The 13,634-nt window shown below is 47.3% G+C and overlaps 6 non-coding genes across 6 annotated transcripts; all 6 read right to left on the reverse strand.

Moving 5' to 3' along the window:
• Nucleotides 1–1,151: 1,151 nt before the first annotated feature.
• TRNAG-UCC (transfer RNA glycine (anticodon UCC)) lies at nucleotides 1,152–1,223 on the reverse strand. The gene has a single exon. It is a non-coding gene; the product is annotated as a tRNA-Gly (tRNA).
• A 3,116-nt stretch (nucleotides 1,224–4,339) lies between these two features.
• On the reverse strand, nucleotides 4,340–4,411 carry TRNAG-UCC (transfer RNA glycine (anticodon UCC)). Its single transcript has one exon. It is a non-coding gene; the product is annotated as a tRNA-Gly (tRNA).
• Nucleotides 4,412–5,933: 1,522 nt separating this feature from the next.
• On the reverse strand, nucleotides 5,934–6,005 carry TRNAG-UCC (transfer RNA glycine (anticodon UCC)). The gene has a single exon. It is a non-coding gene; the product is annotated as a tRNA-Gly (tRNA).
• A 1,523-nt stretch (nucleotides 6,006–7,528) lies between these two features.
• TRNAG-UCC (transfer RNA glycine (anticodon UCC)) lies at nucleotides 7,529–7,600 on the reverse strand. The gene has a single exon. It is a non-coding gene; the product is annotated as a tRNA-Gly (tRNA).
• A 1,522-nt stretch (nucleotides 7,601–9,122) lies between these two features.
• TRNAG-UCC (transfer RNA glycine (anticodon UCC)) lies at nucleotides 9,123–9,194 on the reverse strand. The gene has a single exon. It is a non-coding gene; the product is annotated as a tRNA-Gly (tRNA).
• A 1,522-nt stretch (nucleotides 9,195–10,716) lies between these two features.
• TRNAG-UCC (transfer RNA glycine (anticodon UCC)) lies at nucleotides 10,717–10,788 on the reverse strand. The gene has a single exon. It is a non-coding gene; the product is annotated as a tRNA-Gly (tRNA).
• Nucleotides 10,789–13,634: the final 2,846 nt, after the last annotated feature.

Raw genomic sequence — 13,634 nt, forward strand, 5'->3', positions numbered from 1 at the left:
ATAACTGTGCATCATTTCCTTTGAAGTGTAGGGTTGATTCTCTGACCATCTGTCTCCCTGACTTTGAGCAGAGACCGATAGTTGAGCAGTCTCTTCCCACAAAAAGCTGGCACAAGCCTGCTTTTTTCCGCTCTGGCAGCGTGGAAACGAGAGAGTGGTCCTCACAAGAAAAAAAATCAATCCATGCTAGCAGAGGATGGTTTCGATCCATTGACCTCTGGGTTATGGGCCCAGCACGCTTCTGCTGCGCCACTCTGCTTCCTGCTCAAAATGCTGTGGTTATGCAGATCAGGAGCCTTCAGAGGAGTGGCATGGGATCGCTGGAGCTATTCTGGCAGGGCTCTCACCTCATTTGCCTAAGAATGTCACAAGGCATGCTGGGTGCAGAAAATCTTCGCCTTTCCCTCTCACAGTCAGTCATAGGGGAAAGTCAAGGCCCTCTCAGTCACTAGCCATGTCACGCCTTTGTCAAGACAGAAGCACCCCCACCCGCTCCTTCTCTGTGATCCTGCGCTACCATGCTCAGGTTTTGGCCTTACCTGGGAGCCAGAGGTGCACCCGGTGAGGGCTTGCCCGGTATGAGCGTTCGGGACGTGAGTGGACTTAGGACTGGAAGTTCTGTCCATTCGAAGCAGCCAACCTTCCTGCTGCAGACAGGGGCTGTTCCCTTGGGTTTCTTTCACCTTGCTCTCGGATACATTTGGTTGTATGCTGCAGTTGCCTGCGATGACTACAAGGTGGCGCTGCTTTCTGGTAAGAGCACAAATATGCAGAAAATGTTGGGGACTTTTGCCACATTTATCGGTGGTGGGTCTCGCACATTTTTTCCAGGGGAGAGATATTGACCTGAAACACTTTTTACTGCAGAGATGCTGCAGTTCTAAAGGCTGGTCGGGCAGAAGGGCTTAGCCGTTTCATTGCCTGCCCCCCTGCAGCCCATTTATTGCCAGCAGTTGTGAGTGGTGACTGCTGTTTGTAAAATATAAAAATTTCAGGACATAGAAAGTCGCAGACGGGGCTTTTGGGATGCCTGCCTATGTCTTTGTTTATTATTTATCTAATAGCTGAGTAATCTGGTCAAGATATTTCTCTTTTTTTTAACATATTGCGTTAGAATAGCTACAGCTTGCTTAATGTATAAATATTAGCACTGCGTTGGCCGGGAATCGAACCCGGGTCAACTGCTTGGAAGGCAGCTATGCTCACCACTATACCACCAACGCTCCGTGACATATGTTTTTTTTAAACTCTAGACATCACAACCCTGAGTTCAATGACTATATTGCACCAGTATCAGAGGTATTTTTGGTTTACAGACCAACATGAAAATCAGGAAAAAAGTTCTTGCAACTGCTAAGGAACTGGAGATTGAAACCAATGCAAAAGCTGCGCAGAAAAGGAGAAAGGGAAAGCAGCAGTTCAAATCATTGAAATAAGCATATATTGGCAGCAAGGGAAAAACAGCAGGGTAGAGAAAGAAAACAGCTCCACGAAATTCACAGGAGATTGATAATAGCAGGACAAAAAAAGGGAATAATAACGTTCCAAGCAGCCTCAGAAAGAAGTGCGAGGGTCCCATCTTTCGTTAATGGTCATAACTGTGCATCATTTCCTTTGAAGTGTAGGGTTGATTCTCTGACCATCTGTCTCCCTGACTTTGAGCAGAGACCGATAGTTGAGCAGTCTCTTCCCACAAAAAGCTGGCACAAGCCTGCTTTTTTCCGCTCTGGCAGCATGGAAACGAGAGAGTGGTCCTCACAAGAAAAAAAATCAATCCATGCTAGCAGAGGATGGTTTCGATCCATCGACCTCTGGGTTATGGGCCCAGCACGCTTCCGCTGCACCACTCTGCTTCCTGCTCAAAATGCTGTGGTTATGCAGATCAGGAGCCTTCAGAGGAGTGGCATGGGATCGCTGGAGCTATTCTGGCAGGGCTCTCACCTCATTTGCCTAAGAATGTCACAAGGCATGCTGGGTGCAGAAAATCTTCGCCTTCCCCTCTCACAGTCAGTCATAGGGGAAAGTCAAGGCCCTCTCAGTCACTATCCATGTCACGCCTTTGTCAAGACAGAAGCACCCCCACCCGCTCCTTCTCTGTGATCCTGCGCTACCATGCTCAGGTTTTGGCCTTACCTGGGAGCCAGAGGTTCACCCGGTGTGGGCTGAGCGTTTGGGAGCGTTCGGGACGTGAGTGGACTTAGGACTGGAAGTGCTGTCCATTCGAAGCAGCCAACCTTCCTGCTGCAGACAGGGGCTGTTCCGTTGGGTTTCTTTCACCTTGCTCTCGGATAAATTTGGTTGTATGCTGCAGTTGCCTGCGATGACTACAAGGTGGTGCTGCTTTCAGGTAAGAGCACAAATATGCAGAAAATGTTGGGGACTTTTGCCACATTTATAGGTGGTGTGTCTCGCACATTTTTTCCAGGGGAGAGATATTGACCTGAAACATTTTTTACTGCAGAGATGCTGCAGTTCTAAAGGCTGGTCGGGCAGAAGGGCTTAGCCGTTTCATTGCCTGCCCCCCTGCAGCCCATTTATTACCAGCAGTTGTGAGTGGTGACTGCTGTTTGTAAAATATAAAAATTTCAGGACATAGAAAGTCGCAGACAGGGCTTTTGGGATGCCTGCCTATGTCTTTGTTTATTATTTATCTAATAGCTGAGTAATCTGGTCAAGATATTTCTCTTTTTTTTAACATATTGCGTTAGAATAGCTACAGCTTGCTTAATGTATAAATATTAGCACTGCGTTGGCCGGGAATCAAACCCGGGTCAATTGCTTGGAAGGCAGCTATGCTCACCACTATACCACCAACGCTCCATGGCATATATTTTTTTTAAACTCTAGACATCACAACCCTGAGTTCAATGACTATATTGCACCAGTATCAGAGGTATTTTTGGTTTACAGACCAACATGAAAATCAGGAAAAAAGTTCTTGCAACTGCTAAGGAACTGGAGATTGAAACCAATGCAAAAGCTGCGCAGAAAAGGAGAAAGGGAAAGCAGCAGTTCAAATCATTGAAATAAGCATATATTGGCAGCAAGGGAAAAACAGCAGGGTAGAGAAAGAAAACAGCTCCACGAAATTCACAGGAGATTGATAATAGCAGGACAAAAAAAGGGAATAATAACGTTCCAAGCAGCCTCAGAAAGAAGTGCGAGGGTCCCATCTTTCGTTAATGGTCATAACTGTGCATCATTTCCTTTGAAGTGTAGGGTTGATTCTCTGACCATCTGTCTCCCTGACTTTGAGCAGAGACCGATAGTTGAGCAGTCTCTTCCCACAAAAAGCTGGCACAAGCCTGCTTTTTTCCGCTCTGGCAGCGTGGAAACGAGAGAGTGGTCCTCACAATAAAAAAAATCAATCCATGCTAGCAGAGGATGGTTTCGATCCATCGACCTCTGGGTTATGGGCCCAGGACGCTTCTGCTGCGCCACTCTGCTTCCTGCTCAAAATGCTGTGGTTATGCAGATCAGGAGCCTTCAGAGGAGTGGCATGGGATCGCTGGAGCTATTCTGGCAGGGCTCTCACCTCATTTGCCTAAGAATGTCACAAGGCATGCTGGGTGCAGAAAATCTTCGCCTTCCCCTCTCACAGTCAGTCATAGGGGAAAGTCAAGGCCCTCTCAGTCACTAGCCATGTCACGCCTTTGTCAAGACAGAAGCATCCCCAACCCGCTCCTTCTCTGTGATCCTGCGCTACCATGCTCAGGTTTTGGCCTTACCTGGGAGCCAGAGGTGCACCCGGTGAGGGCTTGCCCGGTATGAGCGTTCGGGACGTGAGTGGACTTAGGACTGGAAGTTCTGTCCATTCGAAGCAGCCAACCTTCCTGCTGCAGACAGGGGCTGTTCCCTTGGGTTTCTTTCACCTTGCTCTCGGATAAATTTGGTTGTATGCTGCAGTTGCCTGCGATGACTACAAGGTGGCGCTGCTTTCAGGTAAGAGCACAAATATGCAGAAAATGTTGGGGACTTTTGCCACATTTATCGGTGGTGGGTCTCGCACATTTTTTCCAGGGGAGAGATATTGACCTGAAACACTTTATACTGCAGAGATGCTGCAGTTCTAAAGGCTGGTCGGGCAGAAGGGCTTAGCCGTTTCATTGCCTGCCCCCCTGCAGCCCATTTATTGCCAGCAGTTGTGAGTGGTGACTGCTGTTTGTAAAATATAAAAATTTCAGGACATAGAAAGTCGCAGACGGGGCTTTTGGGATGCCTGCCTATGTCTTTGTTTATTATTTATCTAATAGCTGAGTAATCTGGTCAAGATATTTCTCTTTTTTTAACATATTGCGTTAGAATAGCTACAGCTTGCTTAATGTATAAATATTAGCACTGCGTTGGCCGGGAATCGAACCCGGGTCAACTGCTTGGAAGGCAGCTATGCTCACCACTATACCACCAACGCTCCATGGCATATGTTTTTTTTAAACTCTAGACATCACAACCCTGAGTTCAATGACTATATTGCACCAGTATCAGAGGTATTTTTGGTTTACAGACCAACATGAAAATCAGGAAAAAAGTTCTTGCAACTGCTAAGGAACTGGAGATTGAAACCAATGCAAAAGCTGCGCAGAAAAGGAGAAAGGGAAAGCAGCAGTTCAAATCATTGAAATAAGCATATATTGGCAGCAAGGGAAAAACAGCAGGGTAGAGAAAGAAAACAGCTCCACGAAATTCACAGGAGATTGATAATAGCAGGACAAAAAAAGGGAATAATAACGTTCCAAGCAGCCTCAGAAAGAAGTGCGAGGGTCCCATCTTTCGTTAATGGTCATAACTGTGCATCATTTCCTTTGAAGTGTAGGGTTGATTCTCTGACCATCTGTCTCCCTGACTTTGAGCAGAGACCGATAGTTGAGCAGTCTCTTCCCACAAAAAGCTGGCACAAGCCTGCTTTTTTCCGCTCTGGCAGCGTGGAAACGAGAGAGTGGTCCTCACAAGAAATAAAATCAATCCATGCTAGCAGAGGTTGGTTTCGATCCATCGACCTCTGGGTTATGGGCCCAGCACGCTTCCGCTGCGCCACTCTGCTTCCTGCTCAAAATGCTGTGGTTATGCAGATCAGGAGCCTTCAGAGGAGTGGCATGGGATCGCTGGAGCTATTCTGGCAGGGCTCTCACCTCATTTGCCTAAGAATGTCACAAGGCATGCTGGGTGCAGAAAATCTTCGCCTTCCCCTCTCACAGTCAGTCATAGGGGAAAGTCAAGGCCCTCTCAGTCACTAGCCATGTCACGCCTTTGTCAAGACAGAAGCACCCCCACCCGCTCCTTCTCTGTGATCCTGCACTACCATGCTCAGGTTTTGGCCTTACCTGGGAGCCAGAGTTGCACCCGGTGAGGGCTTGCCCGGTATGAGCGTTCGGGACGTGAGTGGACTTAGGACTGGAAGTTCTGTCCATTCGAAGCAGCCAACCTTCCTGCTGCAGACAGGGGCTGTTCCCTTGGGTTTCTTTCACCTTGCTCTCGGATAAATTTGGTTGTATGCTGCCGTTGCCTGCGATGACTACAAGGTGGCGCTGCTTTCAGGTAAGAGCACAAATATGCATAAAATGTTGGGGACTTTTGCCACATTTATCGGTGGTGGGTGTCGCACATTTTTTCCAGGGGAGAGATATTGACCTGAAACACTTTTTACTGCAGAGATGCTGCAGATCTAAAGGCTGGTCGGGCAGAAGGGCTTAGCCGTTTCATTGCCTGCCCCCCTGCAGCCCATTTATTACCAGCAGTTGTGAGTGGTGACTGCTGTTTGTAAAATATAAAAATTTCAGGACATAGAAAGTCGCAGACGGGGCTTTTGGGATGCCTGCCTATGTCTTTGTTTATTATTTATCTAATAGCTGAGTAATCTGGTCAAGATATTTCTCTTTTTTTTAATATATTGCGTTAGAATAGCTACAGCTTGCTTAATGTATAAATATTAGCACTGCGTTGGCCGGGAATCGAACCCGGGTCAACTGCTTGGAAGGCAGCTATGCTCACCACTATACCACCAACGCTCCATGGCATATGTTTTTTTTAAACTCTAGACATCACAACCCTGAGTTCAATGACTATATTGCACCAGTATCAGAGGTATTTTTGGTTTACAGACCAACATGAAAATCAGGAAAAAAGTTCTTGCAACTGCTAAGGAACTGGAGATTGAAACCAATGCAAAAGCTGCGCAGAAAAGGAGAAAGGGAAAGCAGCAGTTCAAATCATTGAAATAAGCATATATTGGCAGCAAGGGAAAAACAGCAGGGTAGAGAAAGAAAACAGCTCCACGAAATTCACAGGAGATTGATAATAGCAGGACAAAAAAAGGGAATAATAACGTTCCAAGCAGCCTCAGAAAGAAGTGCGAGGGTCCCATCTTTCGTTAATGGTCATAACTGTGCATCATTTCCTTTGAAGTGTAGGGTTGATTCTCTGACCATCTGTCTCCCTGACTTTGAGCAGAGACCGATAGTTGAGCAGTCTCTTCCCACAAAAAGCTGGCACAAGCCTGCTTTTTTCCGCTCTGGCAGCGTGGAAACGAGAGAGTGGTCCTCACAAGAAAAAAAATCAATCCATGCTAGCAGAGGATGGTTTCGATCCATCGACCTCTGGGTTATGGGCCCAGCACGCTTCTGCTGCGCCACTCTGCTTCCTGCTCAAAATGCTGTGGTTATGCAGATCAGGAGCCTTCAGAGGAGTGGCATGGGATCGCTGGAGCTATTCTGGCAGGGCTCTCACCTCATTTGCCTAAGAATGTCACAAGGCATGCTGGGTGCAGAAAATCTTCGCCTTCCCCTCTCACAGTCAGTCATAGGGGAAAGTCAAGGCCCTCTCAGTCACTATCCATGTCACGCCTTTGTCAAGACAGAAGCACCCCCACCCGCTCCTTCTCTGTGATCCTGCGCTACCATGCTCAGGTTTTGGCCTTACCTGGGAGCCAGAGGTTCACCCGGTGTGGGCTGAGCGTTTGGGAGCGTTCGGGACGTGAGTGGACTTAGGACTGGAAGTGCTGTACATTCGAAGCAGCCAACCTTCCTGCTGCAGACAGGGGCTGTTCCGTTGGGTTTCTTTCACCTTGCTCTCGGATAAATTTGGTTGTATGCTGCAGTTGCCTGCGATGACTACAAGGTGGCGCTGCTTTCAGGTAAGAGCACAAATATGCAGAAAATGTTGGGGACTTTTGCCACATTTATAGGTGGTGTGTCTCGCACATTTTTTCCAGGGGAGAGATATTGACCTGAAACATTTTTTACTGCAGAGATGCTGCAGTTCTAAAGGCTGGTCGGGCAGAAGGGCTTAGCCGTTTCATTGCCTGCCCCCCTGCAGCCCATTTATTACCAGCAGTTGTGAGTGGTGACTGCTGTTTGTAAAATATAAAAATTTCAGGACATAGAAAGTCGCAGACGGGGCTTTTGGGATGCCTGCCTATGTCTTTGTTTATTATTTATCTAATAGCTGAGTAATCTGGTCAAGATATTTCTCTTTTTTTTTAACATATTGCGTTAGAATAGCTACAGCTTGCTTAATGTATAAATATTAGCACTGCGTTGGCCGGGAATCGAACCCGGGTCAACTGCTTGGAAGGCAGCTATGCTCACCACTATACCACCAACGCTCCATGGCATATGTTTTTTTTAAACTCTAGACATCACAACCCTGAGTTCAATGACTATATTGCACCAGTATCAGAGGTATTTTTGGTTTACAGACCAACATGAAAATCAGGAAAAAAGTTCTTGCAACTGCTAAGGAACTGGAGATTGAAACCAATGCAAAAGCTGCGCAGAAAAGGAGAAAGGGAAAGCAGCAGTTCAAATCATTGAAATAAGCATATATTGGCAGCAAGGGAAAAACAGCAGGGTAGAGAAAGAAAACAGCTCCACGAAATTCACAGGAGATTGATAATAGCAGGACAAAAAAAGGGAATAATAACGTTCCAAGCAGCCTCAGAAAGAAGTGCGAGGGTCCCATCTTTCGTTAATGGTCATAACTGTGCATCATTTCCTTTGAAGTGTAGGGTTGATTCTCTGACCATCTGTCTCCCTGACTTTGAGCAGAGACCGATAGTTGAGCAGTCTCTTCCCACAAAAAGCTGGCACAAGCCTGCTTTTTTCCGCTCTGGCAGCGTGGAAACGAGAGAGTGGTCCTCACAAGAAATAAAATCAATCCATGCTAGCAGAGGATGGTTTCGATCCATCGACCTCTGGGTTATGGGCCCAGCACGCTTCCGCTGCGCCACTCTGCTTCCTGCTCAAAATGCTGTGGTTATGCAGATCAGGAGCCTTCAGAGGAGTGGCATGGGATCGCTGGAGCTATTCTGGCAGGGCTCTCACCTCATTTGCCTAAGAATGTCACAAGGCATGCTGGGTGCAGAAAATCTTCGCCTTCCCCTCTCACAGTCAGTCATAGGGGAAAGTCAAGGCCCTCTCAGTCACTAGCCATGTCACGCCTTTGTCAAGACAGAAGCACCCCCACCCGCTCCTTCTCTGTGATCCTGCGCTACCATGCTCAGGTTTTGGCCTTACCTGGGAGCCAGAGTTGCACCCGGTGAGTGCTTGCCCGGTATGAGCGTTCGGGACGTGAGTGGACTTAGGACTGGAAGTTCTGTCCATTCGAAGCAGCCAACCTTCCTGCTGCAGACAGGGGCTGTTCCCTTGGGTTTCTTTCACCTTGCTCTCGGATAAATTTGGTTGTATGCTGCCGTTGCCTGCGATGACTACAAGGTGGCGCTGCTTTCAGGTAAGAGCACAAATATGCATAAAATGTTGGGGACTTTTGCCACATTTATCGGTGGTGGGTGTCGCACATTTTTTCCAGGGGAGAGATATTGACCTGAAACACTTTTTACTGCAGAGATGCTGCAGATCTAAAGGCTGGTCGGGCAGAAGGGCTTAGCCGTTTCATTGCCTGCCCCCCTGCAGCCCATTTATTACCAGCAGTTGTGAGTGGTGACTGCTGTTTGTAAAATATAAAAATTTCAGGACATAGAAAGTCGCAGACGGGGCTTTTGGGATGCCTGCCTATGTCTTTGTTTATTATTTATCTAATAGCTGAGTAATCTGGTCAAGATATTTCTCTTTTTTTTAACATATTGCGTTGGAATAGCTACAGCTTGCTTAATGTATAAATATTAGCACTGCGTTGGCCGGGAATCGAACCCGGGTCAACTGCTTGGAAGGCAGCTATGCTCACCACTATACCACCAACGCTCCATGGCATATGTTTTTTTTAAACTCTAGACATCACAACCCTGAGTTCAATGACTATATTGCACCAGTATCAGAGGTATTTTTGGTTTACAGACCAACATGAAAATCAGGAAAAAAGTTCTTGCAACTGCTAAGGAACTGGAGATTGAAACTAATGCTAAAGCTGCGCAGAAAAGGAGAAAGGGAAAGCAGCAGTTCAAATCATTGAAATAAGCATATATTGGCAGCAAGGGAAAAACAGCAGGGTAGAGAAAGAAAACAGCTCCACGAAATTCACAGGAGATTGATAATAGCAGGACAAAAAAAGGGAATAATAACGTTCCAAGCAGCCTCAGAAAGAAGTGCGAGGGTCCCATCTTTCGTTAATGGTCATAACTGTGCATCATTTCCTTTGAAGTGTAGGGTTGATTCTCTGACCATCTGTCTCCCTGACTTTGAGCAGAGACCGATAGTTGAGCAGTCTCTTCCCACAAAAAGCTGGCACAAGCCTGCTTTTTTCCGCTCTGGCAGCGTGGAAACGAGAGAGTGGTCCTCACAAGAAATAAAATCAATCCATGCTAGCAGAGGATGGTTTCGATCCATCGACCTCTGGGTTATGGGCCCAGCACGCTTCCGCTGCGCCACTCTGCTTCCTGCTCAAAATGCTGTGGTTATGCAGATCAGGAGCCTTCAGAGGAGTGGCATGGGATCGCTGGAGCTATTCTGGCAGGGCTCTCACCTCATTTGCCTAAGAATGTCACAAGGCATGCTGGGTGCAGAAAATCTTCGCCTTCCCCTCTCACAGTCAGTCATAGGGGAAAGTCAAGGCCCTCTCAGTCACTAGCCATGTCACGCCTTTGTCAAGACAGAAGCACCCCCACCCGCTCCTTCTCTGTGATCCTGCGCTACCATGCTCAGGTTTTGGCCTTACCTGGGAGCCAGAGTTGCACCCGGTGACGGCTTGCCCGGTATGAGCGTTCGGGACGTGAGTGGACTTAGGACTGGAAGTTCTGTCCATTCGAAGCAGCCAACCTTCCTGCTGCAGACAGGGGCTGTTCCCTTGGGTTTCTTTCACCTTGCTCTCGGATAAATTTGGTTGTATGCTGCCGTTGCCTGCGATGACTACAAGGTGGCGCTGCTTTCAGGTAAGAGCACAAATATGCATAAAATGTTGGGGACTTTTGCCACATTTATCGGTGGTGGGTGTCGCACATTTTTTCCAGGGGAGAGATATTGACCTGAAACACTTTTTACTGCAGAGATGCTGCAGATCTAAAGGCTGGTCGGGCAGAAGGGCTTAGCCGTTTCATTGCCTGCCCCCCTGCAGCCCATTTATTACCAGCAGTTGTGAGTGGTGACTGCTGTTTGTAAAATATAAAAATTTCAGGACATAGAAAGTCGCAGACGGGGCTTTTGGGATGCCTGCCTATGTCTTTGTTTATTATTTATCTAATAGCTGAGTAATCTGGTCAAGATATTTCTCTTTTTTTTAACATATTGCGTTAGAATAGCTACAGCTTGCTTAATGTATAAATATTAGCACTGCGTTGGCCGGGAATCGAACCCGGGTCAACTGCTTGGAAGGCAGCTATGCTCACCACTATACCACCAACGCTCCATGACATATGTTTTTTTTAAACTCTAGACATCACAACCCTGAGTTCAATGACTATATTGCACCAGTATCAGAGGTATTTTTGGTTTACAGACCAACATGAAAATCAGGAAAAAAGTTCTTGCAACTGCTAAGGAACTGGAGATTGAAACCAATGCAAAAGCTGCGCAGAAAAGGAGAAAGGGAAAGCAGCAGTTCAAATCATTGAAATAAGCATATATTGGCAGCAAGGGAAAAACAGCAGGGTAGAGAAAGAAAACAGCTCCACGAAATTCACAGGAGATTGATAATAGCAGGACAAAAAAAGGGAATAATAACGTTCCAAGCAGCCTCAGAAAGAAGTGCGAGGGTCCCATCTTTCGTTAATGGTCATAACTGTGCATCATTTCCTTTGAAGTGTAGGGTTGATTCTCTGACCATCTGTCTCCCTGACTTTGAGCAGAGACCGATAGTTGAGCAGTCTCTTCCCACAAAAAGCTGGCACAAGCCTGCTTTTTTCCGCTCTGGCAGCGTGGAAACGAGAGAGTGGTCCTCACAAGAAAAAAAATCAATCCATGCTAGCAGAGGATGGTTTCGATCCATCGACCTCTGGGTTATGGGCCCAGCACGCTTCTGCTGCGCCACTCTGCTTCCTGCTCAAAATGCTGTGGTTATGCAGATCAGGAGCCTTCAGAGGAGTGGCATGGGATCGCTGGAGCTATTCTGGCAGGGCTCTCACCTCATTTGCCTAAGAATGTCACAAGGCATGCTGGGTGCAGAAAATCTTCGCCTTCCCCTCTCACAGTCAGTCATAGGGGAAAGTCAAGGCCCTCTCAGTCACTAGCCATGTCACGCCTTTGTCAAGACAGAAGCACCCCCACCCGCTCCTTCTCTGTGATCCTGCGCTACCATGCTCAGGTTTTGGCCTTACCTGGGAGCCAGAGTTGCACCCGGTGAGGGCTTGCCCGGTATGAGCGTTCGGGACGTGAGTGGACTTAGGACTGGAAGTTCTGTCCATTCGAAGCAGCCAACCTTCCTGCTGCAGACAGGGGCTGTTCCCTTGGGTTTCTTTCACCTTGCTCTCGGATAAATTTGGTTGTATGCTGCCGTTGCCTGCGATGACTACAAGGTGGCGCTGCTTTCAGGTAAGAGCACAAATATGCATAAAATGTTGGATGACTTTTGCCACATTTATCGGTGGTGGGTGTCGCACATTTTTTCCAGGGGAGAGATATTGACCTGAAACACTTTTTACTGCAGAGATGCTGCAGATCTAAAGGCTGGTCGGGCAGAAGGGCTTAGCCGTTTCATTGCCTGCCCCCCTGCAGCCCATTTATTACCAGCAGTTGTGAGTGGTGACTGCTGTTTGTAAAATATAAAAATTTCAGGACATAGAAAGTCGCAGACGGGGCTTTTGGGATGCCTGCCTATGTCTTTGTTTATTATTTATCTAATAGCTGAGTAATCTGGTCAAGATATTTCTCTTTTTTTTAACATATTGCGTTAGAATAGCTACAGCTTGCTTAATGTATAAATATTAGCACTGCGTTGGCCGGGAATCAAACCCGGGTCAACTGCTTGGAAGGCAGCTATGCTCACCACTATACCACCAACGCTCCATGGCATATGTTTTTTTTAAACTCTAGACATCACAACCCTGAGTTCAATGACTATATTGCACCAGTATCAGAGGTATTTTTGGTTTACAGACCAACATGAAAATCAGGAAAAAAGTTCTTGCAACTGCTAAGGAACTGGAGATTGAAACCAATGCAAAAGCTGCGCAGAAAAGGAGAAAGGGAAAGCAGCAGTTCAAATCATTGAAATAAGCATATATTGGCAGCAAGGGAAAAACAGCAGGGTAGAGAAAGAAAACAGCTCCACGAAATTCACAGGAGATTGATAATAGCAGGACAAAAAAAGGGAATAATAACGTTCCAAGCAGCCTCAGAAAGAAGTGCGAGGGTCCCATCTTTCGTTAATGGTCATAACTGTGCATCATTTCCTTTGAAGTGTAGGGTTGATTCTCTGACCATCTGTCTCCCTGACTTTGAGCAGAGACCGATAGTTGAGCAGTCTCTTCCCACAAAAAGCTGGCACAAGCCTGCTTTTTTCCGCTCTGGCAGCGTGGAAACGAGAGAGTGGTCCTCACAAGAAAAAAAATCAATCCATGCTAGCAGAGGATGGTTTCGATCCATCGACCTCTGGGTTATGGGCCCAGCACGCTTCCGCTGCGCCACTCTGCTTCCTGCTCAAAATGCTGTGGTTATGCAGATCAGGAGCCTTCAGAGGAGTGGCATGGGATCGCTGGAGCTATTCTGGCAGGGCTCTCACCTCATTTGCCTAAGAATGTCACAAGGCATGCTGGGTGCAGAAAATCTTCGCCTTCCCCTCTCACAGTCAGTCATAGGGGAAAGTCAAGGCCCTCTCAGTCACTAGCCATGTCACGCCTTTGTCAAGACAGAAGCACCCCCACCCGCTCCTTCTCTGTGATCCTGCGCTACCATGCTCAGGTTTTGGCCTTACCTGGGAGCCAGAGGTTCACCCGGTGTGGGCTGAGCGTTTGGGAGCGTTCGGGACGTGAGTGGACTTAGGACTGGAAGTGCTGTCCATTCGAAGCAGCCAACCTTCCTGCTGCAGACAGGGGCTGTTCCCTTGGGTTTCTTTCACCTTGCTCTCGGATAAATTTGGTTGTATGCTGCAGTTGCCTGCGATGACTACAAGGTGGCGCTGCTTTCAGGTAAGAGCACAAATATGCAGAAAATGTTGGGGAATTTTGCCACATTTATCGGTGGTGTGTCTCGCACATTTTTTCCAGGGGAGAGATATTGACCTGAAACATTTTTTACTGCAGAGATGCTGCAGTT

Source organism: Pleurodeles waltl, unplaced genomic scaffold (assembly GCF_031143425.1).
Source record: "Pleurodeles waltl isolate 20211129_DDA unplaced genomic scaffold, aPleWal1.hap1.20221129 scaffold_69, whole genome shotgun sequence".
In the NCBI taxonomy this organism is placed as follows: Eukaryota; Metazoa; Chordata; class Amphibia; order Caudata; family Salamandridae; genus Pleurodeles; species Pleurodeles waltl.